Source organism: Balaenoptera borealis, assembly GCF_965194805.1.
Source record: "Balaenoptera borealis genome assembly, chromosome: 3".
NCBI classification, from domain to species: domain Eukaryota; kingdom Metazoa; phylum Chordata; class Mammalia; order Artiodactyla; family Balaenopteridae; genus Balaenoptera; species Balaenoptera borealis.
This window is the reverse complement of record NC_138866.1, coordinates 170634057-170649500: the sequence shown is the minus strand read 5'-3', so window position 1 is coordinate 170649500 and position 15444 is coordinate 170634057. Positions and strand designations below refer to the sequence as shown.

At 41.5% G+C, this 15444-nt stretch overlaps 1 protein-coding gene across 1 annotated transcript in view; it reads left to right on the top strand.

Annotated features, from left to right (window-relative positions):
- Positions 1-15444, top strand: part of LOC309625677 (LIM zinc-binding domain-containing Nebulette-like) — a 213210-nt gene that overhangs the window by 190972 nt on the left and 6794 nt on the right. The window lies entirely within an intron of this gene.

Below are 15444 nucleotides of genomic sequence, written 5' to 3'. Positions count from 1 at the left end.
GCCTGCCCCCCCCCATTTCTTTTTCAAAAGAAACCACTTTTGACAACAATTGCTGATTTAACAAACATTTTGAGTGTTTGCTCTGTGCCAGGCACTTTGCTAGCAGGTGGGGATTTAATGAGAAATAAAATAGATATGACCCTTAACCTCATGGAGCCTGTAGGTTACCCTATAAAAGGCGAGCAGATAATTGCAGCGCAGTGATAAGTGCTTGATAGAGGGAAACACTGTGTTAATATCAGAAGGATAACTAACCAGGTTTGGGAGGTAAAGAAATCGAACCCTTGCCATCATTGTTTTAAAATAGTTTTTGGAGAATTTTACTGAATCATTTTCTTGAACAGTGATTCATACAGTTCATTTGTATAGTAGGTGCTATCAGTTTTGTTTTTCAGTTTTCCTGTGTCCTGTGTTTGTTTTCCCTATTCCCTGTTTGCCTGTCAGTATGGGCTTCCGGAAACTATCATTAAAAATTTATCACACCATAGTATTATATATAAAATGTAAAAAATGCTCATCTATAGAAGAGTATCGATTGGCTTATTAATTTCAGGATGGCTAAAAAGATTAACATATAAATATTTGCATGCATTTAAAAGTTCAGATACATGTTCTCTCTATTTTGGTTTTCAGTGCTTAAGAAGTTGAAGGGTTTTGAAAGTAAAACTATGGCCATTTTTCTTCATCTCTTTCCTACTCCCAACCTTTGTAGCGATAGTTTTGAGTTGAAAAATTTTCATGACTTGGTCCAAAATACATGGATCTGGAAGAGCCATATATGAACGTGTGATGTGTCCGTTAGCACACGTATGTAGAGTGTACGTATGTGTTTGAGTAGAGAGGTACTGAAATGAATTGCTAAACATCAGTTGGTGCTATTTGGTTTCCACTTTCGGTGTTCTTGGCCCAGTCTGTGCTGACAGCGAACCTCTGGGACGTCCCCTCAGTGCTGTGGGGTCTTTTCCTGCCAAATATCGTTCTCTTGCAAGATTAAATAGCTGAATCAGTGTGGCCCGAATCTCGATCCTGCTGAGAATATTGACTCCTGGAGGTTGTAATACAGATTAGCTGGTGAGAGCTCTGTTGGAAAAATAAAGTGAGTTTCTCTAAATGAATTTAACAACTGCTGTGAACCTCTTTGTGTCCTCCAGCATGAATGTGTATGCTGGCAGTTAACCATTTATTTCCCTCATTTTCTCCAAAAGTTGCTCCAGTGCACCCCTGGGCATTTATTGTAAATGTTTTCATAACTTTATTTCACATTTATGTTTCGCTAGATAAGGCATTCGACATGTTAAATTACTAAGTACTGTGAAGGGTAGGTCATTATTTATTTATTTAAGGAGGAAAACCATTTTTTGTACTTATAAAAATAATTTAGTGTCACTTATATAATTAAATAAACCACACCACAGGGTTATTTAGAGTAAACTGACTAGCCCGTTGCTTTCTGATCATAGACTTCATGTTATCGGTCAAAAAATGGTGAAATATTTAGCACGAGGCAGGACAGATGGCTAAAATTATTTGCATTGCTTCCAACCTCTATTCCATGACTATTTCTGCTTCCAGGGTTAGCTTATAATAACCTTTGAGGGTTCTAAATTCTACAAAGATTATGGTGCTTCCCCTTAAATGAAATATATTAAAAAGTCCACAATAACAATGCTGACCTCTAAAGCACAGGACACACAGATACCCTGAAGATGATGAGTAGTTTATTAGATTTTCTGATTGCATGCTTCTGGATAACTTCATCGAACTCTTTGCTATTTTGGGGGTGCCTCACGTCACTTATGTTTATGAAGCCTGTGCTCAGTCTGTTTATGAGACAGTCCTTCCATCTGCTTCCTACGTTCTTACCCATTTGTCTCCTGACACCTCCTCTGTGTGCGTGTGTGTGTGTGTGTGTGTGTGTGTGTGTGTGATTTCTCAGTACAAATGTCTGTGACTGTGATTTGTAAATGCCAAAGCACGACACAACTGGAAGGCTGTTAAACTGGTGAGTGCTGTGTTTACTTTTGCAGATTACTCCTTAGATCATCACTGCGATTATTACAATAATATCTTTAAAATTAGATAATTAGTTAAATTATTTTTTAATTTGCCACCATAAGCACACCAGAAACTGGAGGTAAGAAAATGTCCTGAGTGGGACTTCCCTGGCGGTCCAGTGGTTAAGACTCTGCACCTCCACTGCAGGGGCAGGGGTTCGATCCCTGGTCGGGGAGCTAAGATCCCTCATGCCTCGCATGGCACAACCAAAAGAAAAAAAAAATGTCCTGAGAGAAGGCACAAGAAGAGGGGGGCGGTATCAGTTTGGCAGCTTTTAGCCTGTCTTCATAAAATAGCCTATATTTTGCAGTTACCCCAGATGAGGGTGTTAGACAAAGTACCACCTGACATGGAGTCTGTGTTTACTGAATACTTTGCAGGTTAACTTGCAACTCTGCCACACTGTCAGGAATATAATTGGGGCTAGAACCAAGGTCTCTTGACCTCTAGCCTGTTTTGCCCTTCTCTTTGGATGCATGACTCTTTGAATTACATTGATGGTCATTGTTGAAATTTGCAGTCATTCAGAAATAGACTTTTGAGGTGTATTTAAAAAAGGACTCCTAATTATTAAACTGTAAATCCTCTAAAATATCATCAGAGGCTCAAAAGAATTCATCACTTCAAGTACACAAAATATTTATGAGTTATCCATAGTAAATGCCATTGGGATTTCCATGCCTGTGACCTTGATTTCAGTCTCCCAGTATTAAGACTACACCCCCCTTTTAAACTGTAAAATATATTACACAAACAAAACTGTCTATGGAAACTTATGTACAGTTTAAAGAATAGTAATAAAGTGGGCACACATGTACCCAATACCCAGCTTACAGAATAGAGCGTTTTGGAAACATTTGAAGGCCCCGATGTTCTTAGGTTTATACCTCATCCCCCTGACTAGCTACCAGCAACACAAGGGCCACTGCATCTTGAAAACACAGATTTTCACATCCAAATGATGAAAAGATGATATGAAAACACAATTTCCATATATGGAAACAATGTACAGGTTTTGGAGAAAACCTGATTGGCTTCTTGCACCATAAAGCACACAACGGTCGGCAGGTTTATCCTCAATCAGCTGTTCGGGAGTCAAGCATGAGAATGTCAGTCATTGTGACACTGTGCACCACTGTTTATGCTTAGATGACGCCTCCTCCCTGAATGGAGGACGAGGCTGGGGACAAACGTTCATGAAGGGCTCACTCTGTGCTGGGCACAGTCTTTCACATTTGTTATTTCATTTGTTTTTCTCAACAGTCCCTAGAAATAGCTGTCATTATCCTCATGTCATGGATAAAACAAGCCCAGAGAAAATAAATAAATTTCCTAAATGCATACAACCAGTGAAGAACAGAGTGGAGGTTTGAGTCCAGGGTTTTTTCCTGACTTTAAAATGCAGAATTTTCCCTCTACACCAGAATTTCGGGATTGTTGCTTATATGTTGTATCTGGAGCCCTTGTGCCATAGTGCAAATGTCCAAGATGTAAGCTTCTGTGTTTTTTTTTGTTTTTGTCGCGCCTCGCGGCTTTCAGGATCTTAGTTCCCCTACCGGGGATTGAACTGGGGCCACAACAGTGAAAGTGCTGAGTCCTAACCACTGGACCGCCAGGGAATTACCAGGAACTTCTTTTTGTTAATGCAGCAGTTCATTTATCCTTAAATGGCATTTTGGAGGCCACATGGTGATATTAGGACCAAATTTAGAAGTTTCAAATTTGTTACCACCGGAAACAGAGCTTTATCACCGATGAGTGGAATCTCCCATTCAAACGTTCCTTTATGTGCTGGGGTGCAGGAAGGCACTGCGTTGCCCCAGACAGTGTGAGTGTGGGACTTACTCATGTGATACTTGAGGTTAAGGATTAATGCATATTCTACTTCAGGATGTACTTACCTTTCTTGTTCTACCTTCCTCTGAAGGTGCCTGCTCTGTGCTTGGTTTTGTGCTGGGAGCTGGGGACGCAGGATCTAAGCATGGATCTCGCTCAGCCCAGAACACACAGCACAGCCTGTTAGGAGACAGATGAGGTTTCGGGGTTTGGGTATCATAGAGTCAGGAACCCAGCCCTAGGTGGGATGTGGTGACGGCCACAGGTGGCTTACAGAAGGAGGTGGCATGAAATGAGTTTGTAAGAATGAATAAGGATGGAGACAGGGGAGGAAGAGGTGATGGCGAGTGGTGGGTGGTGAAAACTTCCCACATAGGGAACTGAGTATACAAGGAGTCAAGAATGAAACTGCCTCTGAGGAACTGCAAATACTAATTTTATCCTGAAGATTGGGGGAGTAACTAAAAGGTATTTTTTAGTAAAGGAATGGCACTAGACTTTAGGGTCATCGTTTGTCTAAATGTTGGGAGTGGTTTATCTAGTCCTGTTGTCACCTTGGCCCTTGTATGGGTGGTATTTCACTGCAGTTTTTACCATGGATCTTGAAGCCCCTACGTCCGGCTCTTGTTGGGCCTGTGACGATTGTAACACTAGTGTTTGTAGGGCTCTGCTTTTGCAGAACAACAACGACAAAATCACGACTTCTTGTATCTCCGTATTTTTAAGCTATGCCAATTAAAAATAAAATAACTTAAGCACTTTTGTTGCATGGATTTAGACTTGAATGACAAATGTCGAGCACAGGTGTCGGTATGGTATGTAAATAGGGCAAAGGTGTGTTCGCGCACCAACCGTGACACAAGCCGGGGATGGCCAGTCTCAGACACAATGTCAGGTTGGCATGTCTGAGAGTGTAAACCCATATAGATATGTATGCCTTTCGCATTGTGTGCAGGTGCTACATTAGTTCCATACAAATATGGAGAGGAAAATCTCCATTTCTAAACTGTTGGCAATTGGGGTAAACTTAACTATGTTTTAATAAAGGTTAAACTAAACTTTTGTTGCTTTGTTTTCAAAAGTTAGATGACAAACCAGAGTGCAGCTAACTTTAACTCAGAAAACGTAACTGCCTCTTGCTCATTCAACAGGCCAGAGATCGTAGACATCAATCAGCACAGATGACTATGTTGTGCATATAGATGGTCCAAGAGATGACCTGGGGTCCTTGTTGTCCTCAGGGTACTGTCCGGAAATAATCTTTTCTGGCAGCTTATAAGGATACCTGTCCGAGATGATTTACCATTGGCTCCTCAAGTCAGAATGCAAAGGAACGAAATCCTTGTAGTTGAATAGTTTTGAATGACAGTTTTTATGTGTGTAAGAAATTGAGGACTTGATCCTAGTTAAAAGCAAAGGAAGTTAGTTTTGAATTGTAGCAAGATATGTAGGTAAGAAGCAAGAAATAACTTCCACGACTTCCCTGGTGATGCAGTGGTTAAGAATCCACCTGCCAACGCAGGGGACATGGGTTCAAGCCCTGGTCCGGGAAGATCCCACATGCCGTGGAGCAACTAAGCCCGTGCACCACAACTACTGAGCCTGCGCTCTAGGGCCTGCGAACCACTAATACTGAGCCACAGCTACTGAGGCCGTGTGCTGCAACTACTGAAGCCCGCGCGCCTAGGGCCTGTGCTCCTCAACAAGAGAGGCCACTGCAATGAGAAGCCCGCGCACCGCAGTGAAGAGTAGCCCCTGCTCGCCGCAACTGGAGAAAGCCCGGCACAGCAATGAAGACCCAATGCAGCCAAACATATATAAATAAAAATAATAATAATAAAAAAGAACAAAAAAGAAATAACTTCCTACGATATGTGGATTATATAATAAAGTCTTAAGGCTCTTTCAACTTTTAAAATGACCTATTTCAGCAGAGCCTTATATCTCAATCATTATGCTTCTTTCTCTTACATCTCAAACGGGAATGATAATACTTATGCTTAAGCTGAGAGGATCAGTGAAAGCCTGATGGAAAAGCCCTTTGTGTGATGCAGAAGAAAGGCACTGTTAAATAACAATGTGAAATCAGGCTCTGTCTATGGAGATGGGTACATGGAGGGATGATTGGCTTTCCTTTTTGGCTTTTTATAATTTTATTAAAATGTAATTGAGAAACCCGGGGAAAGCAGTATAGTCTGGCTTGGGAGAGTCAGGGAAATGCGTGTGTAGAGGAGGGGATGCCGGTGTACATCACTGGGCTGCTCTGTGCTTGCCAGATGCTCTCTGAAATCCCTCCAGATCACACACTGAAAGCCAAGTGGAGGCAATTATTCCTGAGGATCCCAAAGTGTTATATTTTGAAATGGGGATTAATACCGGGCAAAAAGTCCTCTGTTATTTATGAAAGATCCAGTTTTCTTCTTCTGTATGGTTTTGTTCTTTTAAGAAGAATATTCGAGATTGAGCTGATGTTTATGGCCCCGAAAAAGAAGCGACCTAACCTTATTCAGAAGGTGGGAGCATGTTCAAGTCTGTTGAACAATGTTGGATGACAAGGTCAGTTTGAAGGACAGAATAGGCAATAATTACAACAGGCAGAAATTAAACCATAATGAACAGTAATCCTGAAGAAAATTAAAACACAGAAAACACTGCATTATTTATTTGGATTCAGTGGGAGCATGCCAAGGGAGAGGCAGCTGGCTTTCTGCTTTTGGAATGTTTGTAGACTAGAGAAGAAGCTGTCAATCAGATTTAAGCTCTCACTTGATTCTTGCTCTTAGGTCAGATCTAACTGTAAAGTGAAGTGGGGAATGGACGCAGTGAACGATGTGACTCGGGACAGGAAAGACATGAACCATAGAGACAAGCCGACCTGAGGTTGGATTCTGCCTGTACCTATTTCATCATCACTACCTGCTGTTGCCTAGGTTCTGTACTCGGCAGAACTTTGGGCCTTAAGAGCTGATTTTTAGAGGCAGAAAAGACTGGTGTTCAAATGACAGCATCTTTTATTACCTCTGTTTCTCTAGAAAATAGAGTCATAAAGGGTTTCTGCTTCATTTATTTCACTGTATCTTAAGTTTCCACATCTGTAAAATGGAAATTAAAAAATACTTTAACTTGGGACTTCCCTGTGGTGCAGTGGTTAAGAATCCGCCTGCCAATGCAGGGGACACGGGTTGGATCCCTTTTCTGGGAAGATCCCACATGCTGTGGAGCAACTAAACCCTTGTGCCACAACTACTGAGCCTGCACTCTGGAGCCTGCGGACCACAACTGTTGAAGCCCGCGCGCCTAGAGCCCGTGCCCCGCCACAAGAGAAACCACCGCGATGAGAAGCCCGCGCACCGCAATGAGGAGTAGCCCCCGCTCGCCGCAACTAGAGAAAGCCCGCGCGCAGCAACGAAGACTCAATGCAGCCAAAAATAAAATAAATAAACTAATTAATTTAAAAAAATACTTTCACTTGTAGGATAATTATGAGAATTAAATATTAGCACTTGGCATAGTGCTCAGTGACAGATAGTTTTGTTATTATTGTGAAATAAACTGAAAATTGAGAAAAGATCTTGGCACGAAAATGTTTAAAGAGTCACTTCATTTTGTTTTTGTGGAAATAGGAACAGTATTTCCAATCTTCAAATTTATCACCATTTTTAACAGTTTATTTTATTTGGATATCCTTGAAGTATTATTTTGACTATTTTGGTTACGGTCACTCATAGTTTTGTATAAAACATCTTGATTAGACAATGTTGCAAAATTTTCCTGTGAGCTAATGTCTGTTATAGAATTTTCATTGGTAAGTGTAGAAGGTGGTCGTTTCAATGACAGTATGCATACTGATTTAATGATTCTCATGCGTTCAAGGAGAGAAAAAATCTCATTAATGCAGCTCAGCACAACACACAAGTTCGCAAATGAGTTGTTTCCCAATTTAGGCTCAGAACTCTTAAGATTTTTAGATGAATCCCTAATGGTGTTTTGCTTCCTCACAAGCATTATGATAAACAGCAGGGTTATTTAAGTGCTAGCTTTTAAATAGGATGGAGGAGGTGGATGGACGATGGAGGAAAACCCATGTTTCTGCTGGAATTCTGTATCTTAACTTAAAGGGGTTGAAACTAACGCTTAAATTCTGCTTCTGCTTCATCAGAAGGCACAGATTCCAGATTCAGTATTTGATCTGCAGGAGGAGGTCCGTCGGTGTCCATGGTGCAATGTCCAGGTGGTATGGATATTTTAAGGCAGGTTGCTGCAGTGGACTTGCTCACCTGGCGGGGGCGGGGTGGGGGAGGGCGGCATCTGCAGTTCTGTTATGTGTGTTCTTGCTGTGTGGTGCTTAGCGACTTTGATAAAGAGATGCCAAGAATCATCTGCAGCATTAGTTAATATTAGAATTACTAGTATGCTCACAGTTGATGTCTGTCATATTTAGCACAGTCTTGGCAGATTCAAAATTTCTGTTATTTTTCATCCAGAAATGAATTTGTTTTGTGACCTTTGTTATGGATACCCAAGCTGTGTATTACACAAAATCCACATCTGAGAGGGGATTGTAGCTGCTTCCTCAGGGCGACTTTTATAGCATTTGCCACACTTTGGCGAAGAACTGATTTTATTTTCTTTCTCCCCAGTCAGCTAGGCTGTGGTTCCTTGAGCTCAGGGCACGTGGCCAGTCATATTTTTAACCTCAGCACCAGACATTGTGCCTGGCATGTGTTAGCATCCAATAAACGTTTTAATGAACAAGTGAAATTGTGTGGCCCTTTACTTCACTGATGCACAGCATGTAAGTTTTTTTCTGGATTCATTTCCACTCAGACTTTTACAAGGCCCTGACCTGTCCTGCCACACTCCTTGATCTCCTCTCCTCCCATTTGGCTCCTAGAAGAGATGTGTTGCAATGTCTTAAAGACTCGTCTACTAAGGAAATGTTAGTGATGTTGTATGTGCTGTGGTTACACCTTATATGAATCAGAGTAGATTAGCTGTTGAAATAAACAATCCTCAGATCTGAGCACGATAAAGTTGATCCCTCTCTCACATACGAGGCCAATGCAGTGGTAGTGGGGGTGGGGTGCTTAAGGGCTCTGCTCCATGGAGTCATTCAGTGATCCAGGCCCCTTCTGTCTAGTGTCTCTGCTGTTGCCTGGGCCTTGGAATTCTCCACTAGGTGAGTACATCTGGCATGCAGTCAGTCATAGAGAGGAACCATGGTGGATCATAAGAGGTGTTAGGGGCTTGGTCTGGAAGTCGGGTACATCACATCCATCCATGTTTCACAGGCCAGAATTCAGTCCTGTGAACTCATTTGACTGCTGGGGGCTGGAAATACGGAGTAGTGGTATGCCAAGGAGGAAGGCAAAAAATGGGTATTAGTGGCCATGGTCAGTTCCTGCCATACAACCTTTTATCAAAAGTCTGTCCTTCTAGGAGAGGCAGAAAAAGTGCCAAATGCTTTGTGTATCCTTTTAGCTTTTAAGATGCTTGCCATGTTCTCGTAAGAGCTGAATCTGGGTTTCAGGGAGAAGAAGTAATACTTTGGGTTGAGAACTCTTTCTCTGTCCTTTGTTTTGACTGTGGACCTGTCTCTTAGGGCTGGCTCAGTCACAGGTGAGACTAATGTCCAATCTAAAGTGGGCAGTGAGATCTTGCAATAATATGATAAAGAGGATACAAGAAGTCCAAGTGTAAAATGCAGACTTGATTTTTGGTCAAAGTTAATGAAGAAATATTTTAAAGTTAATCTGTGCTGTCCAAAAAGTACAAAAATAAAGTGAAACTTGTAGCGTACCCCGCTGGCCATTTATTGAATTGAGAAGTCCCAAATGGTCACAAGGAAGTTACTTCCTCGTCACCCATGTCCCTCAGATAAGAAGTTTAGCCTGTCTGCATTTGAAAACGGAAGCTGGGTGGAGGACAAGAGCCAACTGCCAGTTGTGCTGTATCCAAATTGACTAAACCAGGGGCTTTAGTGTATTTTTGTGTGTGTGTGTGTGTATGTGTGTACTTTTTAAAGTTCACATTTACCTGCCACCTCTAAGAATGAATCAGATGTATAATGTAATGGTATACAGCTAAGTTTTGAGAATGATGTTTTGTGAAAATTACTTTCGAGTCATATTCTTTTTGAAAAAGCTTCTGAGGCCATTTAGTGACTTAAAAAATTGACACGTCCTTTTGGGGTCATGGCTAACAGTTTATAAATTTTCTGTAAAAGGGAAGTTTAGTTTTCAAACCAGGAGAGATGCATGTAAATAGTGAATTATAAGTAACCTAAAGGCTTCAAATAGTTTGTGTAAATTCCCAGTTGACACCTACAAAATGGCAAACATGTTGAGAGAATCTGGCCTCTTCCAATGGATTGTGCCCTTTTTTTTTTGTCATGCAAACTTGTGCATGTATTTTGTGAAGTGTTAATACGGTTAGTATCTAATGTTCCTAATCTGTGCAATTGGATGTTTCTTAAATGGGCTTTCTGCATGCAAGCATTTGTACACATTAATATTTATGCAAGTATTCAAATCAATGCAAGGGCATCTGTCTGAGTATGTGATAAAAATATGCATATGCATGAACATTTGTACCAGGGGATAAGTCCCCAAAGTTAGTGATTGCTGAGGTTACAGTTTTCAACTTTTGTCCTTTTAACAAAATTTCCTTGACTAGAAAAGGCATGCACAGAAATAGCACGAGCACTAATATTGACAGATAAAATGGTTTTATTTAACAGTATTTAATAGGGGTGAGTTACAAGTCTTTAATTAGCAATGTGATATTTTAGAAAACGGAGTATGTATTTTAGAATATGTAGCGGTTTTCACAAAGAGCATTTATTCTAATATATTGCCAGTATAAAAAACATGCTATTAGTAATGAAATAATTTTTGTAAGAAATATTCTATTTCTTTATTATTTATTTCTTTATTTTAGCTTGAAGTTGACCCCTAGAAATACTTGGCTCAGTTAGGACAGGGCTTCCTTTGCCTTTTTTAAGGATGCACGCGAGAATGTAAAGGATGACAGAATGGTGGGGAATTGGGTAGAGGGGAAGGGTTCCAATTTCCAGCCCTTCATGGTCACTGTTGATATGCTTGTCCGTGTTAGCTCAGGCGATTCTGACTTCTGGGATCTTTCTCAGGCTGGAAAACCTGGTATCTGGGGTCCAGCCTCCCTGCGAAATCTAAGGAGCCTCCCTGCGGAGGCCTGGGCGTTTCCGGGACACTGCTGTGAAGCACAGGGGTTGACAGTCCTCACTGCTTGGTGATCTACTGACCCCCACCCTGTACCTTTGTGAGTCTGGAGGAAAATCTCTCTTTGATCTCTTTATAGTTCTGATTCTGCTTTGTCTAGTTATTAGGTTCAACTGAAAAAGTTTTTTTCTTGATTTATAAACTTATTTGTTGGTAAATGTCCAGCTCCCGATGTTAACAATTCATGGAAGGACAAGAATAAACAGAGTTGATTCTGAAATATCAGTTTTGTAGTCTAAAGATGTGTGAAAGATTTCTTTTTTTGCGTCCCATTGGCCAGGAATTTAAAATCTACCAGCTGTTTGGAAGAGATTGAGAATTATGGTGTGTCTTTGTCATGCTTAAGCAACATCTTCCCAGTGAAATTTTGCTTAGCTGATTTTAAGCTGAAATGCCAGGGAATTAATTTTTTTCTTATGGGAAAGAAAGGGTTGAGAGAATTATGAACGACTTAGGTGTGACTTTGAAAGGAATTACTTGCTCAGAGTTATACTGTCCTTTCTCAAAGCCTAAATAGTACTTATTTTCCATGATTAACTGGGATGAAGGTGCAGATTTTTGTTTCTGTGTTTCATATGTGGAAGGCAAAGCTATCACTATTCACATAGCAGAGATGGCGGGTTAAAATGTTCCAGATCTCTAATGGGCGTATAGTATTGCCTCTTTGAACGTTTTCCAGTTGAATCATTCTAGGCAAGCCTTACGGTATAGCATTTGGGGCCTGGGTCACATATGCTTCTCTGTGTTGGAGGAGGCTCGGAACCATTGCAAGGAAGGTTTTGTCTTCCTTGTGCGTATTTGCTTGGTCCACCTCTAAGGAGAGGCCATCTATTTAGGCTGAAGGCAGAAGGAGTAGCTAGTGTAGAAATTTTGCAGTAAGAAGGAGTTTGGTATGTTGTAGGCATGAAGAGAAGGCTGGAGAGAGCAAAGGGGGAAGTGGTATAGGATGTAAGAAGGGAGACTAGGCAGGGCCACGATAAAGAGTGGGGACTTTACTGTAACTATAATAACTATAATGGAAGCCGTTGAAAGTTTTAAAGTAGGGGTGTGACCCAATTTGATTTACGTTTTCAAGAAGATAACCTTGGCTGATGGGTGGAAAAAATGGATTGTATGTGGCCAAGAATGAACACAGGGAATAATTATGGGGGATGGGTAAGATAATGGTGGTTTGGACTAAGCTGGTGGCAATGGAAACGAAGAAAAGAGGACCATTTCAAGTTTTACTTTGGAGGTAGGGCTCCTTCAGCCTCATGCTGAAGAACAGATGTTGAGAATGAAGGAGCAGAGAATACAAAGATGTCTCCCAGAATTTTGGTTCTAACAAATGATTGAATGGCGTGGCCATTTAACTTAAATGAGGAAGACTAGGGGAGGAACAAGTGGAAGACAGAAATTCTGTTTGGTTGGATATGAGCTTCCATGTGGAGGCAGCCATTAAGCTTTTCTCTCTATGTCATGAAGCTCAGGGGAGAGGCCAGGAAGGAAGTATAAATTTGAGAGAGTCATCAGACCTTATATGGTACATGTGGTATTTCAAACCCTGGAAAACTGCTGAGGTCACCTAGACAAAAAGGGTAGAGATGAGAAGAGGGGCCAGAACCGAGCCCCAAGCTCTCCAGCCTTTAGAGTCTGGTAGAAAAGGACAAACAAGACAAGATGGGTCTTGTGAGATGACAGAGAATTAGGTAAATTCGAAACAGAAGCCAGGAGAAGACACAGTTTTTATTTATTTATAAATTTATTTATTTAATTTATTTATTTATGGCTGCGTTGGGTTTCCGTTGTTTTGCGTGGGCTTTCTCTAGTTGCGGCGAGCGGGGGCTACTCTTTGTTGCAGTGCGCGGGCTTTTCATTGCGGTGGCTTCTCTTGTTGTGGAGCACGGGCTCTAGGCGCACGGGCTTCAGTAGTTGTGGCTCGTGGCTCAGTAGTTGTGGCTCATGGGCTCTAGAGTGCAGGCTCAGTAGTTGTGGCACACGGGCTTAGTTGCTGTGCGGCATGTGGGATCTTCCCGGACCAGGGCTCAAACCCGTGTCCCCTGCATTGGCAGGCGGATTCTTAACCACTGTGCCACCAGGGAAGCCCGACACAGTTTTTAAAAAGGACAAGTCAAATGCTGCTGAGGAGGTCAAATAAAGGGAGGATGTTGAAATGCTCATTAAATTTGGCACCCTCAAGGGAGTTGCTGACGTTGGCAAGGTTCAGGGGAATGGAGGTGATGAACTGGAGATAGCGAATAGAGGTAAATTGTTCAAGAAGTGTTGCTGGGAAGGGCTGAAGGTGGAGCTAAACTTAAGGTGAAAAGATTTTTGTTGTTGTTTCTTTTTTTTCCTATGGGAACTACTACAGCATATTTGAATGAACGTTGATGGAATTGATCCAGTGGAGTAGGAGAAACTGGTGATGCAGGGGAGAGAAGGATAACAGCAGGAGGAGGATGGTGGGGATGGAATTCAAAGCACAAGTGTAGGGTTGGCTTTGCTAGGATCCAGGAATATTCCTTCCATTATATGAGAAGGGAAAGCAGAAAGTATGTATTTAGTTACAGGTGGGTTTATGGTTGGTGGTGGGAAGGCTAGGGAGTCACAGAGGGTTGCTTCTGTTTTCTGTGGATCTGTGTTTCTGGACTCTGCATGCTCTGCCTTTCTCTAAATCCCCTTTTTCTCAGTGCTTATGAATTGGTTCTGCACAACTCCAGTCTCACCTTAATCACATACCTGTGTGTGTCCAAGTTCTCTTGTGGGTGTCTACAAGTGAGGGCATAGCCAGAACCTTAGGGTGGTTCTCAGAGTATTGCTTTTACCTGAGCACTGAGCTGTCCCGTATTGTAGCCAGTGGCCATGACTGGCTGTTGAGTACTTGAAATGTGGTTAGTGCAACGAATGAATTGAACATTTAATTTTATTTCATTTCAACTTAAAAACTGATGCCCGACTCAGTTATTGGAAAAACTTTTTCTATGTCTGGGACAAAGTTGATATGTGAATCTACTTTTTCAACTATACCAGGGACCTCCAATAAAATTTTGTGTCTGGATTGAGATGTGCTGTGAGTGCAAATTGTACCCTGATTTCAAAGACTTAGCTAAAAAAATAAGTAAATTATCTTGTCGATAATTTTATATCGATTACATGTTGCAACGATGATGATCTGGATACGTAGAGTTAAACTATATTGTTAAATTAACTTCAGTTGATTTAAAAAAATTTTTTAAAGTAGCTACTAGAAAAGTTAAAATTAAGATATGGCTCACATCGTATTTCTGTTGGGCGGCACTGCTTTAGGGCTGTGCCTGTAAGAAAGGCTTATATCTTGGGTGTGTGCTTGGTCATGCCTGTCTAAGAGCAGTCCATATCTCACTACAAGGAGCAGTGACCTCAGAGGGTTGATGCTACTTGCTTAAGGTCTCAGGGCTGCAGAACTGGGATTTGAACCCTGGCTCTCTGGCTGCCTGCAGGCTGTGCCCTGGGCCATACACCACGTGGAAGTCATTTTGTGCATTCTTTCTCTTGAGTTATTCTGTGTTTACACTAGCAAAGGATATTTACGTGGACACTTAAAGGACAGAATTTGGTTTTTAACTCAAGCAGTTGAAATTATGACTCTCGGGGTATGGTTTTAATGTACTGTTACTGACTTTGCTTTGATTTCACTAAGGATACACAGTTTATAGTGAGGCCTCTCCCTGGCCTTGAACTCAAGGACTAACAGTCGGCTCTTTCATATTTCTTATTTACTACTAATGATGACCACCGTTTGCTTCTGTGCACTGGATCTGCTATCACCAGGTGCTGGCATGCACTTAGTCCATTATCCCATGCTTGATGATACACTCCTTTTGTCTTGCGATTGTTAAGCTTTCATTAGGGATCCTCGTGAAGAAAAGATTTATTTATTTTTCATGGGACTAATTTCAAGTTAATATAAATTTTAAAGGGTTATGACCTACCACGATTTTCTACGGGCATCTGAAGGTCAGTGCGTCTCAGACTGAACTCATTATCCATTCCTCCTCTTTTTCATTCCCTGCCTTATTTAGTGTCATCTTCAACTCCAGTTCTCTTCCATCGCCCCCAGGATGCCGCCATCAGTCGCGGTGAAGTGACTCTCCACGTCCTTCCGGTCTCTCTCATCCCTTCTTTGTACCCACTGCCACTGCCTAGTTCAGACCTTCAACATCTCTAACTTTTCTTCCTGCTCCCATTCACTTGTGATTGTTTACTTATTTATTTTTCCCACTCATCAGTTTCCCGAGAGGGGCCTTTGTCTCTATCATCTTTGGGTTTTTGGGTC